Genomic DNA, 18,415 nt, shown 5'->3' on the forward strand with positions numbered 1-18,415 from the left:
ATAAGGGGTAATTATATCTTAGTTGGGATCAAGTACAGGTACTGTTTTATTATTACAGAGAAAAGGGAATCATTTAACCATTAAATAAACCCAATAGGGCTGTTCTGCCCCCAATAAGGGGTAATAATATCTTAGTTGGGATCAAGTACAGGTACTGTTTTATTATTACAGAGAAAAAGGAAATCCTTTTTTAAAAATTTGAATTATTTAATGAAAATGCAGTCTATGGGAAATGTCTTTCTGGTTTACACATTTTGAAATGTTAGAATCTGCTTTGGTGCAAAGTTTCATTGCGCTGCTCTTTTCCCATTACATGTATCAGTATAATAGGTTTTATTACTCTTTGGTCATGCAGAGCCAGCATATAATGGCTACACTCCAGTAACCTTTATTATCTCTTTTTTTTTATCCATCTTTTCTTTTAGTCTTATGGCTGCCATATATGAGCAACTTTCCATTCAAACTGCCCTTATTCATATATGGCCATACAAGTGAATGGCCAACTCACATTAATCTGTTTGGCTGGTAAAAAAAACCAAAAAAAAAACCCAAGAAGACGCTATGGGGAAAAATGGCACAGTTTCTGCTCTTCTGGGTTTGACAATCACAAGAGCCAATGACAGGTATCAGAAGATACTGATGATTTTTTGGCTGTGACACATGGGGAGATTAGTCGCGCCGAGACAAATCTCCACCTCATTTGCCGAAGTTGCCTTGAGAGGAAACTTTGGCAACTTCGGCAAATTGCAGCGCCGCGTATGCCATCCCACCAGTGATTTACATTCGAGCCGGCGGGATGGCATTGCGGGGAGATTAGTCGCCCGCGACAACTGAGATTTGTCATGGCGCGACTAATCTCCCTGTGTGTCACAGCCCTAAATGGATCAACGGGTATCACAAGCCTGCCTCCCCAGGGGCCAATACAGGTAGGTACTTGTAGAAAACCTGGAACAGCACTAACATGAAGCTTCTGGCACTTTGGCTTTTATTAGACCACAAACTGGCTCCAGGGAACTACGGCACCATTACAAGATTATTGTGTTTAAAAAGAGCTAATGAGGTCAGTATAAACAAGCCCCTCCCTTCCTGTGTCTTATTTTAACAGATAAGGAGGCATTGGGAATTAATATGTGGACTGCTAAACTGTTTTTTTCTTCTGCAATATTTTACTGAGGAATCATGAAGTTGCAACTTACTGTTTGTTCTGTTTATGCCAGAAATAATATGTTATAAAAACCATAGATATTTGTTAAAACAATAGGCAAAATTTGTTTTCAGCACCAACCCTTATTATTGGACATATGTTGAACAAGGGGGTATAATACTACTACTACTTAATTTTCTGATTAAATCGTTTTATTTAGCTTGATTTAGCAGGGATAGGCTTGCCTAGGCAAAAGCAAGGATATGACTATGGAGAGGCCTGGTTCCTTTGTTGTCTGGTAGCTTTTCAGCAATGCTGTGTTCTGAGGATTTTTCACTTCTAACAGCTTTCACAGCAAGCTCCACCTAGTGGTAGCAAGCAGAATCTATTATTATTGTGTTAAAATATATAAATGAATACAATGAAAACCATGTCCCTCTAAAACCATGTTTACATATTATATTATATTTGTACAGCGCTACAGAGTATGTTGGCACTCAATCCAGAAGCCTTTTTTTTTAATTACCTGGGAAGCCATTAGGGATTAACCCTTCATGGGCTGGGCACGGTACAGCAGATGCCTTGGGATAATGGCAACACACTGAGAGATTTCGGAGCATTCTGTTTTATCTCACGTAACAAATCACACATATGAGATAGCTTCTCCTGAACCATATCAATGGCAATGTGACCTCTAAAGAAAGTTGGGTTATAAGTTTGCTTTATGTTATTCGGGGTCGGTGTCTTTCTCCCCTGAGTTGCTCGTTGAAAGTCACCGGCGTGGATGAGCAATAACCAATAATGCTTTGCTCAATCTGTGAAATTATTTGCCATTTAGTAAAAGTGCATGAAGGGCACGGGGAGATGAAATGAGATCCATTCCCTACATGTCAAAGGTTTCACTTTCACATTCTTGTCTGGCTAGAATATTATATTGTATCGCTTGACTGCTTGGCTGCTTTCTTGTTAAACACTATCTCAGCCTTATATTCTATAAATGCGCATCATATGATTTCTGCTGCGTATAATCAGCTGCAATTTGCTTGCGGTGCAGGATTCTGTCACTTCTGCTGACAGCCTGTCACGAAAAATGTAAATGAAAAACACTTGAAGCATAAACACACTTCTCGCAAAGTTTTACTTACTGAAAGTGGAAGAGCCAGCGAGCTGGGGAGAGGCGGGTGTAAAATAACTTGTTATTGCATACTGCATAGCTGTGTTTTCTACGGAAGTATCTGAGAAATAACTTGGGTTACAAATTCAGGAGATTCGATAGAATCTTGCAGGGTGTTTAAGCGTTATTAAGTGCCAGGTGATAAGAATGTTATCAGTTAAGCATTTCATTATACAAATCTGGATTAAGTTATAATTGTGATATCAGTTATTATAAATACTGTACATTTATCAATAAACACCAACATATTCTGTGCATCAAGGTAAACATGGTTTTAAAAGGATGCTTTTTCACTAATACATTCGGCCACTAGGTGGAGCATACTGTGAAAGGAACTAGAAGTTCAAAATCCTCAGAACACAGCATTGCTGAAAAGGTGCCAGACAACAAGGCACCCAGACCTCTTCATGTTCTTATTAGGATAGCCATTGCCATTTATAGATTGCCCCCCCCCCCCCCACTGCAAATATGAATTATAGAAAGGGCCCTCCTTTGAATGAAAGAGCAAGTTGTCTGTATCAAAATAGGAAATACTGTTGATGTTTCTTTATTATCACAGCTTCAATATAATCTCATATAAAAACAATAAAGGTGCCACTTAGACTTGTAACACTAGCCCTTAAGATCTATAACTGAGCCTGGTACTGATGTTCATTCCAGTAAAACCCCCTGGGGGAAGTTAGAGGATATGCGAATACACATAGGGTGGGTAGAAGAACCATAAGTACAGACAGTAACCCATGCAGTATTACAGTAGAGCTATTTAAATCAGATAGCTGTCATACTGGCTGTCATACTTCATATGTTCATCTTCAGGATCCATTGGAAGCAATAGGTAGGAGTTTATGTGCACCATTGCTGTGAGGTCTGAGGCCATGTTTGGTTCTACACAATAGGGCTCAGATACAAGAGATTTCTTTTTCACCCTTAGAGCGGCTCTCAAGGGGAGCCCAAAGGCCAATCTGATTGGTGACTGTATATTGATTTTTTTAGAGGCACAAAGAGAACTGTTGTGATTGTGTGAAAGAAAAAGGACTCTCTAACAATATCAGGCTTAGCCATTGGTCAGGGCTGCATTGATCATTGACTAAGGCACTATTGTCATTCTCTTTTGTATGTATAAATATATATCTACACAAAAAGGGGGGCTGTGGGAGCACTCCAAGGCAAGATAAAATAGACAAATACACTGGAAGGGCGACTGATTTGGCCGAATTAACTACAAGCTTACGAAAGAGAGAGGGGAATTGAACAATGCACATTCCCTGGTTCCGTTTCATAAGTAATTCAATATCTTTGTAAGTGCATTTATTTTTTTAAAAACTTATGATCATAAAATTGACAAGCCACCATACCTTGCCAAGGTAAACCCAATATGGTGGCTCTAAATATTTACCACCTCCCTGCATGGTAGCACACATACAATTGTGTTTGAGTGCAGTCCAAGCAACAAGCTAAGCAGCCACTGTACCGCCCCACTAGTCACCCCACATCAGTGGCCCCGAGGCTTCCCACCATGGGAGACAAAACACTGGGCAGCAGAACTTACTAATTATCATGGATATGTTTCCTGACAGATTCAGTGACGACAGCTATGTGCTAGCTCCAACTCTTGATATTCTGTATTTGTTAAAGTAAAAGGGTAATTCAGTATCACACACACTATATTTTTCTCTTTATGTGAAACCAAATGTAACATGAACCAAACCCAAGACATTAGTCAGATATTTCCCTAGGACCCCCCAGTAATAAAGCCGACTGTGAAGGACCTGGAGTAACATACCCTGCAGACTAACCCAACCTGCCAGTCCAGTTCTTCCTGCGGTTCCATGCGAGTTAGTGATGCACAAACATTCCATAAGGGAGAGGTACTGTACCAAAGAGGTAACTTTTTTCCACCCCCAAGGCAAACTTCAGCGACAAAAGATCTTAAACTCACTGACTTTCCTTGATACAAAAGATGTTTGCCATCAGGTGAAATGTTTGCGTACAGTTTGGGAAAAAAAATAAAATTTTGATTTTTTCTCACTGACTAAACATTAGTTACCCTGTTGTCAGCGTAAAATGGGTTACTTGCCAAAAGATATGGGTTCGATTTAAAGGAGAACTAAAGCATAACAAAAGAAGTAGGTTAGAAATGTACATTATGTTTAGGGCAACCACAGCCCTTTAGCAGGGAAGGTCTGTGCCCCCAAAGATGCCCCAGTAGCCCCCCATCTTCTTTTCTGCTTATTCCCTGCCCATACTCTGTGCTGCTGTCACTTACCTGAGTTTAGGGGCCCACTCACACTATACTGTATACTGTATATAGAATAAAAATTTCATAATATAAGGATGACTAGTAAATACTACAGATTATTAGTACATGGCAGCTCTGAAACCAGTGCCAGCCCTGCAACATCAGCTTTTATGAGGTGAGCTTCATTTTCTGCTTGATAACTTGTGACGACCCTTAAGCTCAGAGCAAACTGAGCATGTGTAGTGCCACTGACATCTCAGTGGTGCAGAAAGTTCATAATATAAAATATGGCATTTTTACCCATATTATTTTTTATAGTTTAGTTGTTCTTTTAGACCAAAAGTGCAATATATATTGTAGATGAGACCTTATACAGCTGCAAAACAACAATTCCCTCATATTTCACTACCACTTTTAATACAGATACATATTTTTATGATTCATATTAACATTGCATATGTTTATGTTCCAGTTCTTGTAGGTCCTACAGCAAGGATTCCCTAAGTCCTATAAAATATATAGCAATAACCTTGCGTTTATCTGTATTGAATCACATCTGCCAATTAATGAGACCAACAACCCCTGAATAAATGATAAATGTTATGTTTGGTCAGTTGCTCCCTCCATACAGATGCAATCTGCCTTGCAATGTCCCTATCACTTAAAGGTTAAAGACATCACTAAGATCTAAACACCAGGAAAAAATATTCTTTAAAGCAAACTTGTCAAGTCAAGATTATCTGTGAATCTTATGGAGGCAGCTGAAGAATGATAAATAGGCGAGCAATGCTGTTGCCCATACCAACAAGCCGTCCATGGAAATATCACCTTATCTGCTTCGCTTTTTTTTTTTTTGCTCCTCTAGAAAGAACTAAACATATTGCTGTCCATATTCAAAAATTCATAATATTATTACAGTTAATAATTTGATACTTATCTTCCCCTGGAGAAATGTCATCGTTCCATTAGTTGAGTAAATGAATGTGAATCTGTATTACTAATGCTCGGTGGGAGCACCTGAATCATTCCCCACGTCTCTAGTATATAATACAAATGGGACATTCAAGTCCTAAACAAGCAGGCAGTACCATGGTATTCTGCTTTTTCCCATCTTTGGTTCTGCTCCGGGCCTTTCCCCAAGGACTCTGTATACATTGCCAAATACATTAAGGCTAATGTCCCACAGAGCAAGCTAGATGCCCACAATAGATCTCTTACTAACCACTCCGAAATGCCTTTCCACTGGCAACAGGAATAGCTGGTGGAAAGCCTTATGTGTCGCTTCAGTTTTCCGAAGTTGTACAAAGTTTTCTCTTGTAGGCAACTTCACGCAACCCCGGAAAGCTGAAGCGATGCGTAGGCCTTTCTACTAGCGATTCCTATTATTGCCAGTGGAAAAGCATTTCTGAGCAGTTAGTCGCCCCAGTAGTAGAGATCTATAGTGGGCAACTAAAGGTGGCCATACACGGCCCGATTGTAGCTGTGGGTATCGGTCCCTTAGACCAATTTGGCAGCTTATCGTGTAGGGGCAGCAAAGAGGCGCATGCCCGACTGATATCTGGCCTGAAATTGGCCAGATATCGATCAGGAGGGTTAAAAGATTTAGTCGGATCAGGGACCACATTGGCTCGTTGATGCGGTCCCCGAACCGACTGTGCCATTTCTGCCGTTATAATTTGATCGTTTGACCCCAGGGCCAAACAATCGAATTAGCCTACATTTACCCGATATCGGCCACCCGTAGGTGGGGATATCGGGAGAAGATCCGCTTGCTTGGTGACCTCGTCAAGCGAGCAGGTCTTAATGTGTATGGTCACCTTAACTTGCTCCATGGGACATTAGCCTTATTTTCTATTTATTCCAGAGAGGAACTAGCCTAATCTAGGAGATATACTGACAGCACGTATATGTATGTACAATTCTATTACTGTTTAACCTCAGTTCTTATATTTCTATGAAAATTAATTTTTTAAAAAAAATATTTCTTTCAGTAATTCATATTCTTCTTATTTATAATTTTCAACAAAGATTTTGACCAAAATTTGGACATCCTTTCCACCACTTTAAACCTATGAGAGGTGGAAGAAATTCTATTTGGCGGTCCTTTTTGCCAGTCATTTTATTGAAGCTTTTAAAAAAAAATGTTTTATTTTGCCTTTCTGTGTCTGATAAAGACATTTTGACAGTAAGGGATATTTTCCAAATGTAGAAGTTTATAAACAAGACATGATATGCCTATACAGGTATAGGAGCCGTTATCCGGAAACCTGTTATCCAGAAAGCTCCAAATTACAGGGAGGTAATTTGCCATAGACTTAGGGGGTGATTTACTAATCCACGAATGGTCCGAAGGCGTCCAAATGCGTTTTTTTGTAATGATCGGTATTTTGTGCAACTTTTTCGTCGGCGTCTTGACTTTTTCGTATGTCCCGCGTTTTTTTCGGCGCCGTTGCGACTTTTTGTATATTTTCCGCGAAAAAATCGGATTGTTTTTTCTGGCGTTTACTATCGCGCAATACTAAAAAATCGCAACAGGGCCGAAAAAGTCACGACAAATACGAAAAATCGTGAGGGCGACGAAAAAGTCGCAAAATTTTCATTTCTAATACAATTTTTTCCCCTTCGTGGATTAGTAAATCTGCCCCTTAGTTTTAATCAAATTTTTGCAAATTTCCTTTTTTTCTTACTTAATGTCGTAATTAATTTTTTAGTAGACAAAGTATGGAGATCCAAATTTCAGAAAGATCCCTTATCTGGAATACCCCAGGTCCTGAGCATCCTGGATAACAGGTCCCATACCTGTACAAAGTGATTTTATCAGCTCGTCCAGCCTATATTTATAACTATGATACTTCATCCCCATCATCTATTTAATTGCTGTTCCGGTTGCACCTGTTATTACTTTGCCTCCTGTGAGCGCTAGGGATTGGAGGCCTAGGTAATTAGTCATTATACTGAGGAATGCCAATGTAACAGCATCATCCTTAATAGAGAAACTCTGCCAGTTCTCACTTGTTCTGCTGCTTTCGGAATCACCGGTTTTGCCGCTCTGGGGAAGAATCCACTCATCATACACACCTGAATCCATAATCTCTTAGTCTTCTGCTAATGGCTCTGTTCTCTCGTGGAAGCATTATTAGTGATGGACATTTGTCCACAATAGCATGAAAATAATTGGCTATAACCTTTATTGTTGATTTCTTCCAACCCAGTTTATAATAAAAAATCTATTTAAATCAGTGATAGTCATCTTTAATGGGGGATGAGTCCTACTTTTAATTACATAAATTTATATTGTACGCCATTGCTCCATGGAGGCATGGAGTTCTACATATTTTCACATGTACATAGTTATTTTGGGTTACAAAAAGGCATGTGGTTAACAAGTGTCATGAAAAATCTCTGTATTGGGTCATGTCTGCCTTGCAGAGTTGGGCCAAGTTGGCCGGGGTGCTCTAGGCAACAAACACACACACCTGCGGGGACGCCGTAGAGGCGGGAGCACGGCGCACAGACACCGTGATGAGAGGGAACACCGGAAAATCATCTGTGGGGGTAAGAAATCCCAGACTAGGGGTTGGCAACAGAGGTACCTGCCTAGAGCCCCCTCACTGTTGAACCCTAGGCAGGTGCCTCTTCTGCCGACCCCTAGTTCCGGCCCTGCTGCCTTGCAGCGCTGGGGTCCTAGGTTTGATTCCAACTAAGGTACTACTTGCAAGGGCCTAGTATGTGACCCACACTTTTAATGGGCCATCATGGCATTCCACTGCCCTCATTGTGAAGAACCATTTGCTTGCTCCAAGTGAAGGTTCTGTTGCTCAGGTCTAAAAGGGATGGCCTTTTCTTCTTTTATACATGAAAAAAGCCCCCTGCCACTATCAGTCTAATGACTAATCATGTCCCCTCCAAAGCCCCTCAATCTTCAGAGGAAACCACCCCAACTTGGTTACCTTGCCTCAAACTTCCACTCTTTTCAGGTGCCTCAGAAACTGCTCCAGCTGAGCCCAATGGCCTCCTCTAAACTTTGTACTTTCTCACCAAACACCCTGGATGTCTAATATCAGTGCAGCGCAAGTGAGCAGTAAATAATCCATCATTAAACACAGGAAGGAAGCAGAGCACATTGCACAGAGCTGTCTGCCTAATATCAGGATACATGGAAGCTTTTTCTGCCCTGAGATAAAGACCTATCACACTGTCTTTCCTTTTGACTGGAGATAGAAAAGAAATTAGCCCCATGGAGCTCATTGGTTCTGTGAGTGCACAGACATGCGATTGCACTGCAATTTGTTTTTGTAGTAAAGATTTGTTTCAGACATGAGGCAGGACGGAGCCCATTTGCAGCCGCCAGTGAATACTGCCTCACTTTCTGCCTTTTGTACTCGCGAGGTTCCCACCTTCTCACTTTTCATTCCATTCATCTTCCTTCCTTTCATGTTGTGCCTCCTTCTGCATCTCAATCTACAATACATTTCTCTGCCAGTGTCACAAATGCTCAAACTCAACAGCAACCTGACAAGGCGTTCCTCCTGTTACAGGAAGAGAAATAGCATGAATGTGTCTTTTCCACTTACAGTATAGCAACAAAACACAAAAACCAGCGATTCATTCTGTGTGAATGTAAACGTCTTAAACCACAATTATTAGAAGTTGTGTTCATGTATAAAAATGGGATCAATCACTAAATAAAGATATTTTGCTTCTAGTGCCCTTTAATTGAATCACATTCTGTATAATAACCACATTATTACAGGTAGATTCTTGCGACCCACAAGCCGTATTTCCTTATCCAGAATCTGATCTGTGTCCCTCTGACCACCATTAAACAGGAAGTGCTGTTGCTGCAAAACAGAAGTGACATCATTAGAGTGGGTCGAGGTAGAAAAAAAAGGCATCAATTAGTAAAATATAAATAATATAATATAAAATAAGAAATATAGATAAGATAAGCCTGACCCACAACCCATGTCTATGCCTATATCTGGAAATCCTACCAGCAACCCGCAGGTACCCAACCCACTGCAGGATCTAATTATAGGTATTATTACTACAGGGAAATACCTATGTTACCATACCATGGACTTATGGTATTTCCCTATATAGGTATAATCAGCAAATTCTATTTACTTTGCAATTTGGCAAGCCACTCCCCTACTGACAGCTTGCCATGCCCCCTTTCTGGCTTCTTATTATGAATTGGAAGACTAGAGGCCTTACATGGGAGGCTTGCTGCTGCTAGAGAGAGAGAGAGAGAAGGGCTATTAATGATTGCTCGTGCATTTACTAACTTGGTCTGGAGATAGTGGTGGCCCCAGAGTTACTCTGTATCAATAGGTGCTGTGATTTTCCGCGTTTCGCCATTGGCAGATTGTTTCTCGAAATGGCCGAAAAAATTTGCCACAGAAAAATTAATTGTGCAGCAAAATACAAAGTTTTGCAAATTTTGAAACGGAACAGATTTGCTCATCACTACTCTCTTTCCCCCAGGAAACGACTACAACTTAATTTGAACTAATGGTGCCACAGGCCAGAGGTAGAACAAGGCACTAATGATTCCATTTGTTTGGGTTAAAAGCTACTGTTTTACATTCATTTCGGTCTGTTTTTGTTCAGGTTTATAAAGCAGCTGTACGACTGTGCCTTTCTAGAAAGTAGTGCACACAAACTGGAGAATTACCTTTGTGGAACAAAACGTTTCATTTGCAGCCAATCAGAAGACACAAACAATACAGCAATTTTTTTGTAGTTTCCATAAAATATGTTAGCGATATTCTGTTTTCATTTCTATGTCTACCTTGATACAAATCTGAAGCTTACTTTGAATAGAAAAACAGAATATGCCGAGGGCAAGGCGGTGTTAGTACAAAGTCCAATCAGCCGGTGAGTTTCCCGGAATAGCAGAGGTACAGTTGCTGTACTTTCTTGTGTACTTTCCTACAGTTACATAAATGTTCTGTTCCTTTCATAGTGACTCTGTCCCGCGACATGGTCAGGCCGTGAAAACTAACTCATGTCAGAGAACATTCTGGTAATGATGATTGTGTCTCTGAGTGATGAAGCCGATTGCTGCTGAATGATCACCTACAAAGTGACTGCCAAGGTCCTAAATGGGTTTGGTGACCAATGTACCGTGCCCAGGACCCGCTGTCCAATGTTCCCTCTAAGCTGTGGGCTTGTGCATGGGCTTACAAATTTTGAGGCCAGTGCACACAATTGTGGTGCACAAAAACACCAAATTTTGTATTTATTCCAACCTGAGCACATAGTTTTTAAAAATGCGGAGACAAAATAATTTTTTTGGTCACATAGCCAAAAAGGAATTAGAGGAAACATTGACGCTGACCTGCAACCCGACCCAGACCCACAACACTGCTATGCCCCCTACCCAGACCCACAATGGGTTTACTAACCACCTGACCCAGGGACCCACAAGACTGGAAATGACATCACCATGGACCAGAAGTGATGTCATTCTGGAGTTGGATCAACCAGATAAAGGGAGAAACTTGCTTAAACATTAGGGGTGGGCAGGAGGGCTGAGACCCGCAGCTAAACCGCATACCCAGGTAGGGTACCCACGGGGCGCCTGCCTGGATAGTGAATTGTGAAACTTTCTACCCAAAACCCGAGCACTTTGTGGGTATTCCCTGGGTATCCAACCCATTGCAGGTCTCTACCGAGGGGCACCATGCACTTCACTCACCCATTGCCTTTGTGGATTACAATAACCAGAGCGCCAGAGCTGGCTGTGTGCAAAGCCCCATGCAGGGATAATAATACTGTAAATGGGATCTTTTCCTCCTACAAAATGAAACAATGGTCAGCAGATGGCAGCAGGATGTCACTGGGATCCCAGGGAAATCTCCGCAGACATCTCTCCCCTGACTTATACAAGCAACACATGCTTCTTGTACAGAAATAGAACAGCATTTCAGGAAAAGCATTTTCAGTCAAATTATTATTATTATTAGGAATTATTGTATTTTTTTTTTTTTTACAATGGTTACAATTTCCATTTCCATGCTGCTGGCCCATAGGCTTGGGTGCTTGTCTTTTTAGGGGGTGCTGTCAGTTTACGAGAACATTATGTATCAGCGCTGAACTAAACTCGTCCATAAGAATGAGCTGAATTCTATTGCTTTAAGCGTTGGTTCATTTCCAGTGAGCTGGCAGAGAGTCAAAGCAGGAAATTCTTTGTGTATGTGCCAATTTGCTAGAGCACTTTCCTGTCAGGAAGACATTAGCAACTGGGATTTCGTCAGGATCCCCCAGTTTAGATTTTCATAAATCTGACTCTGAAACAGTACGGCAGAAATCAGGATTTTTCCAGTTACAGTTTTTATTTAGAGTTTTATTCAAAATTTAAAAACCAATTAATTTTCTGCCCCATCATCTATCCCAGTAGCCAGCTCAGTAAGCCTTACTGCCAGCTGTTACAATATCCTACGGTTTCCTGGCATCTGTGTCTCTTCATTCTTTCTTGTTGCAGGAGTCGGGGTCAGGTTATGATTGACGGCTAGTTCTAATACATCCTTTGGGGGATCCTCCCACCAGTGGCTCACAAGGACCATGTTGCTCACATAACTATTGGATGTTGCTCCCAGGGGCTTTAAAGCAGGGGCTTATTTTTGAATTTCTGGCTTGGAGGCAAGTTTTGGTTGCATAAAAACCAGCTGTACTGCCCAACAGAGCCTTCTGTAGGCTGCCAGTCCCTGTATACCAATAGCCAAGCACAGCCTATATTTGGCACCTTCAGGAACTATCTGCATGCCTGTGTTGTTTTACGCATTTTTTTTTTACATTAGACAATGTATTAGAGATCACTTTTTCAAAATAACCAGAAATACTCTCTCTCTCTAAATGCAGGGTTCAGTATCCTGAATATAGAGAGAGATAGAGTATTTCTAGTTAGTTTTAATACATCTGTTAGGAAGGTAGCACCCGCCCCCCTCCCAAAAGCTATGTTAGACCTACCTGTCAATCAAAATCTGACTCAGACTTCAGCATGAAGAGAGAATGAAGACAGAACTTGAATATTTTAGAAATGGAATGACATTTTTAATTGATATTGAATTTTTTTTTTTTATGAAGTGAAATGATCATGTTTGTGATAGTTCCCCTTTAAAGTCTCTTACAGAACCCCCATTGTACAGTCTGTGCACTTCTGTATCTGTTCTGCCTGGCGAATCGGAATGCACGGCTTGGCGGCATTGAACACGCTACATGCCTTTGGGCTGAGAAATCTCTCCCATTGCAGACGTGACAGAGGGTTGGCAGCAATGTTCCCTCTAAGCTGTACGCTTGTGCGCGCCCACATATGTTTTAAGCCCAGTGAACACAAATTGTGGTGCGCACAAAGAATTTTGTTGGAAACACTTCATTTTGCATTTATTATGACCTGAGCATAGTTTTTAAAGGAGAGTGAAAGGCTAAGTCACTTGGGGGTGCCAAGAAGTTAGGGACCCCCAAGTGACTTTAATCGCTTACCTTTTACCCAGGGCTGGCTCATATTATATTCTATTTTTGGAGCTTGGTAAAAACCATGGTGGCACCCTACAGATCGCTCACTCTGATAGATGATGCCCTCTATTGTCGCATAAGGGAGGCCCCCGGTGACTAAGTAGGCACAACTGCATTCCAGTTCTTGTACAAATAAATACACAAAATAATAATAACCAGTTTATTTGCATTATGGGTTTACGGATTTAAATAAATACTAATTTACGGACAGTGTAACTTTAAACCGAGCCACGTACAGCAGATGGTATGGGTGCGCAGCAGTACAGCTGGGAGACTGACGCTCAGGTTTATTAGACTTTTATTGTAGCAGAGAGGGCAGGTAGGCAGCCACACCCTCTGCAGAGATATATAAATTATATATATAACTTATTATATATGTATATGTGAGTACAGTCTAAAAGGAAATATAATACTCCAGTTTGGCAGCAGAAAGGATAGCTGCTTACCCTGGCGAGGCCTGAAGTGATCCTTGCTTGACTCTGAGGTTGATTTCACCTTTAAATTAACTTTCAGTGTGTTGTAGAGAGTGATATTTGTATTATTTGTGGTTTTTTAATTATTTTGCTTTATATTCCGCAACTCTCCAGTTTGGAATTTTATTAGCCATGTGGGACTAAAACACAGAACTTTGTGTGTGGCCTAGCATGTGTGTGTGCCTTGGCTTGTTTGTGTGCACTGTGAATCCTATGATCCAGGGGGCGGCCCTTAGTACTTATATGGCAATTTAGGATTACCCAATGGCACATACTACTAAAGAATATAATAATACATAAAAATAATATTTTTGTGGAGACCTAGATTGTTTGGGGGTATAGCTTTCATTTAATTGGCACCTGGGGGAACATTTGCCCTCCAGAGGTGCAGACTGAGTGAGCGTAAACTTACTCAGTGGGAAACAGCACCTGCACCAGGAGGGAGGAACTGTACCAATGGGGGGGGCATGTTTCATCACACACACATAAGCTTAATGCAAGAGCCTCCCAGCTTGCTCATTATACACATGCTTGTGGCGTCACATCATCCGCTGGGACACTTGGGGGCGAATTTATTATGCTGTGTAAAAATTTGCTGAAAAAACGGAGTAAAAAGCTGTGTAAAATAAATGGAAAAGATCGCCATCTGAACGCCGGATATTAAGCCATTATTTCCCATAAGTTCCGGTGGAAGAAAAAACGCGTAAAACAATTACGCCGCTTTTACGCCATTTTTACACAGCGAAGGCTGGCGATGTGTGGCGAATTTTCTCGCCGTATTTTACACAGCATAATAAATATGCCCCTAAGCCACTCACACTGAAGCAGGGTGGGCATAGGGCAGGTGGGGGGGGGGGAGGCATGTGTTTTAAATAGTATTGTTTTCCCCAGCTGTAGTGAGGGCTCTATTAGCCAATACCTCTAGTGGGGGAAACACATTTCCCCTGATAGGTGCCCTATAAGCAAACTTAGCACAATGTATTACATAATACCAGTATGAGCTCTTTCTAACACCAATGAGAAAGAATTGATGGGAGGAGCTGGTATAACCTTTGCTTACATAATCAGAGAACCAGCTTGACATAAAACTGGGGGCTGCCCCCAACGTGATTGGCCACAAAGCTATATGAATTACAGAACTGACAGATAATTACAGGAGTAACCCTTTGTATGAATAGGATTGCCTATATACTTAATATGTGGGTGACAACATCCACAAAATATTCCAAATACTTGGGTGGAGTAAATATCCACTTCTATATCAGTTATTTTGTAATCCTCATGGCGATTACATAACAGAAGTCAAAAAATCAAATGTGACATATGTTAGCTTAAACAGAGCCTCGGTGCTGCCATTTTTATCTACAATTTACCATATTCATAAAGCATATCAACACTGACCAATATATTTTTAAAATTTGTTTAAAAAAAACAATATGTACAATCACTGGGGGTGGTGTCAAAATGTTAGGCTCCCCCCAGTGATTGTAATGTGGTTTTCTTCTAACAGGAGCACCAACCCAGGGCATAAGGTAAGCGATTACAATGACCGGGGGGGGGGGGGGTGAATTTACGATCACTGGATGTGAATTTACCTTTCCTTCTCCTTTAGAAGGATAAAGGCATTTTTGGGAAAACAGAAAAAAAGTTCTTTCAGTTCAAGCCCCAAGTTCAGTGTTTGCCCAGGGCCCACCTTGAAGATTTAACCTTCAGGGCATGCCTTAGCTCACAAAATGAGTACAGATATAGGAAAATATCAGCCATAGTTTCAAGAATATTTAGGACAGCAAATACATATTCACCTGAAATCTTAACCTAAGTGGCCTTCAGGTGTGGCTTTGCTGTCGAGGTTCTGTAGAAGTCAATGGGCGCCCGTTCTGTTTCCAATTGGAAGATCTTCTTTTGCTTCGTAGAATTAGAGGTTTTCTGGTTCCACTTTCTGCAAACATTGTTACATTCTATAGATGTAGTACACACAGCATATAGATTCACCGGGACCAACATTTAGAATGGAAGTCATGCAGATCATTTAAGAGGCTGAATCCTGTAGCATGGGTCAGTGGCGATTCTATACTAATGTACTTAGCTCACATTCAGATTAATATTATGAAGGCTTTCATTTTTCCCACACACTTAGGGGCCCATTTACTTACTCACGAATGGGCGGAATGCGTCCGATTGCGTTTTTTTCGTAATGATCGGTATTTGGCGATTTTTTTGGAAAATTGACGCGACTTTTTCGTTACCAATACGATTTGCGCGAAAAAACGCGAGTTTTTCGTAGCCGTTACGATGCACTCGTATTTTGTCACGACTTTTTCGTAGCCTTCGTGCCGAGTACGAAAGATTCGGATTCATTCAAGCTTCAGTATGGTGACTTTACTTGGGCCAGGTTGGAGCTGCAGGGTGCCATTGAGTCCTATGGGAGGCTTTCCTTGGGCCAGGTTGGAGCTGCAGAGTGCCATTGAGCCCTATGGGAGGCTTTCCTTGGGCCAGGTTGGAGCTGCAGAGTGCCATTCAGCCCTATGGGAGACTTTCCTTGGGCCGGGTTGGAGCTGCAGAGTGCCAGTGAGCCCTATGGGAGACTTTCCTTGGGCCAGGTTGGAGCTGCAGAGTGCTATTGAGCCCTATGGGAGGCTTTCCTTGGGCCGGGTTGGAGCTGCAGAGTGCCATTGAGCCCTATGGGAGGCTTTCCTTGGGCCGGTTTGGAGCTGCAGAGTGCCAATGAGCCCTATGGGAGACTCTCCTTGGGCCAGGTTGGAGCTGCAGAGTGCCATTGAGCCCTATGGGAGACTATCCTTGGGCCAGGTTGGAGCTGCAGAGTGCCATTGAGCCCTATGGGAGACTTTCCTTGGGCCAGGTTGGAGCTGCAGAGTGCCATTGAACCCTATGGGAGACTCTCCTTGGGCCGGGTTGGAGCTGCAGAGTGCCATTGAGACCTTTGGGAGACTTTCCTTGGGCCAGGTTGGAGCTGCAGGGTGCCATTGAGTCCTATGGGAGGCTTCCAAAATCATGCTAAGTCTGAAAGTTTCGGCCGCCGCTTACGAGCGCTCAATACGAAAAAGTCGCGACAAGATACGAGCGCATCGTAATGGCTACGAAAAACTCGCGTTTTTTCGCGCAAATCATATTGGTAACGAAAAAGTCGTGACAATTTCCAAAAAAGTCGTAAAGGTGCCGAAAAAATCGCAAAAAATACGAAAAAGTCGCAAAATGTTCGTTTTCCAATCTGATTTTTCGGATTCGGATTCATGGGTTAGTATGTGCCCCTTAATGTAGTGCTGATTTATTCATTGAGGCTCTAGATGTGCAAATAAATGCAAACATGCAACGTCTGAACTATACAAGAGACTTTGGTCGGACAGACTTATCCACAGAATCTCATCACACACCATAATAACTTATAAAAAGTAACAATAACAATAAAATTGTAGCCTCAAAGAGCAATTGTTTTTTGTCTTCTGACTTCAGTGACCCCCATTTGAAAGTTGCAAAGAAAAAGAAGGCAAACAATTCAAAAACTATAAAAAAAAAGATAATAAAGACCAGCTGAAAAGTTGTTCAGCATTGTCCAATCTATAACATACTAAACATGACTTTAAAGGTGAACCACCCCTTTAATTTTGTGATACTGACTTTGTGTTTATCAAAACTGAATTAATAAGGTAAGGAGACCCAAAGTACCAGGTCCTGAGCATTCTGGATGACAGGTCCCATATATTTCCTTTATTTGCCTAGTGTGCAAAGCATTGTAACATATACAGGTGTATATGTTACAGTGCTTTGCACACTAGGCAAATAAAGGAAATATTTCAGTGTTTCTCTTTGGTCAGTAAGAGCACCATTTTCTCTTTCTCCAGGAAAAGAGGAATGACTTTATATGTGGTTTGGATTGAGCACAGGCATCAGGCAATATCCTGCATTCCACATGAAAAAAAAGGACAAAGATTCATTGTCTTTGCCAGTGTTGCCAAGGGAATGCTAGAAAATTGGACCGAGCATTGATAGAGTTTCAGATATTATTTACAGCATAAAGCACAATTATTAAAAGGCTATAAACCTCCCTAAACACAGGCTTTTTATTTTGCTGATATTCTGTTATGTGATACAAAGCATTTCCTCTCATTGTTAATGTTTATAATTCATGCCATCGCACTGTTCTGTTAAATCTGGCCTGTCAGTTTGTTACTTCACTGGGGGCATCAGATATGTGGGATTTTCTCAAGCCAAATCAGTTCCTAAGCTGGGTATGATTCTGTGGAGCAGAGTTTGGGTCCTGGCTCACATTTGCTAGCAATGTACCAGTAGAAGACAGATATGGCATGCTTTATCGTTATATGCTAATTTTTTTTAATTGTAATTTCTATATATCTGTATAAAGTCAATTGAGTGTATTTTCCCGAATGCACAAGGTTTTTATAGAAACATGTCAGTATCACTTTAAAAAGTGCATTGCGCTGTTGTTACTGTTGTTACTGTTACTGAAACTATTGCCTCCCTCAGCCCCGCGACACTAATAGATATGATTATTTGGCAAGGCCACATCATGTTGATCCAACTGTTTGGCCAATGGTGCAAAGGACCCATCTATACAGACCCATCAGGAGAGGATCATATCATTGCACCAACGTGCTCCTCACCCAAATGGATTTCCTAGTCGGGCCCCCATACATGGGCCAATAAGCTGCTGACAAAGTCTGGCAGACATTATTTGTTGTTACTACACTGAAAAGGCTGGAGAATATAAAAATATTCCACACAAATTATAAGACAGGTAGGGGCTGGGGGGGGCTCCATCTTTGAGTGCACAGACCTCCGGCAACTGTTCTATGAGGACTCCAGGGCACACAGTGCCAAAAACACTG

The sequence above is a fragment of the Xenopus tropicalis genome, chromosome 1 (assembly GCF_000004195.4).
Source record: "Xenopus tropicalis strain Nigerian chromosome 1, UCB_Xtro_10.0, whole genome shotgun sequence".
NCBI lineage: Eukaryota > Metazoa > Chordata > Amphibia > Anura > Pipidae > Xenopus > Xenopus tropicalis.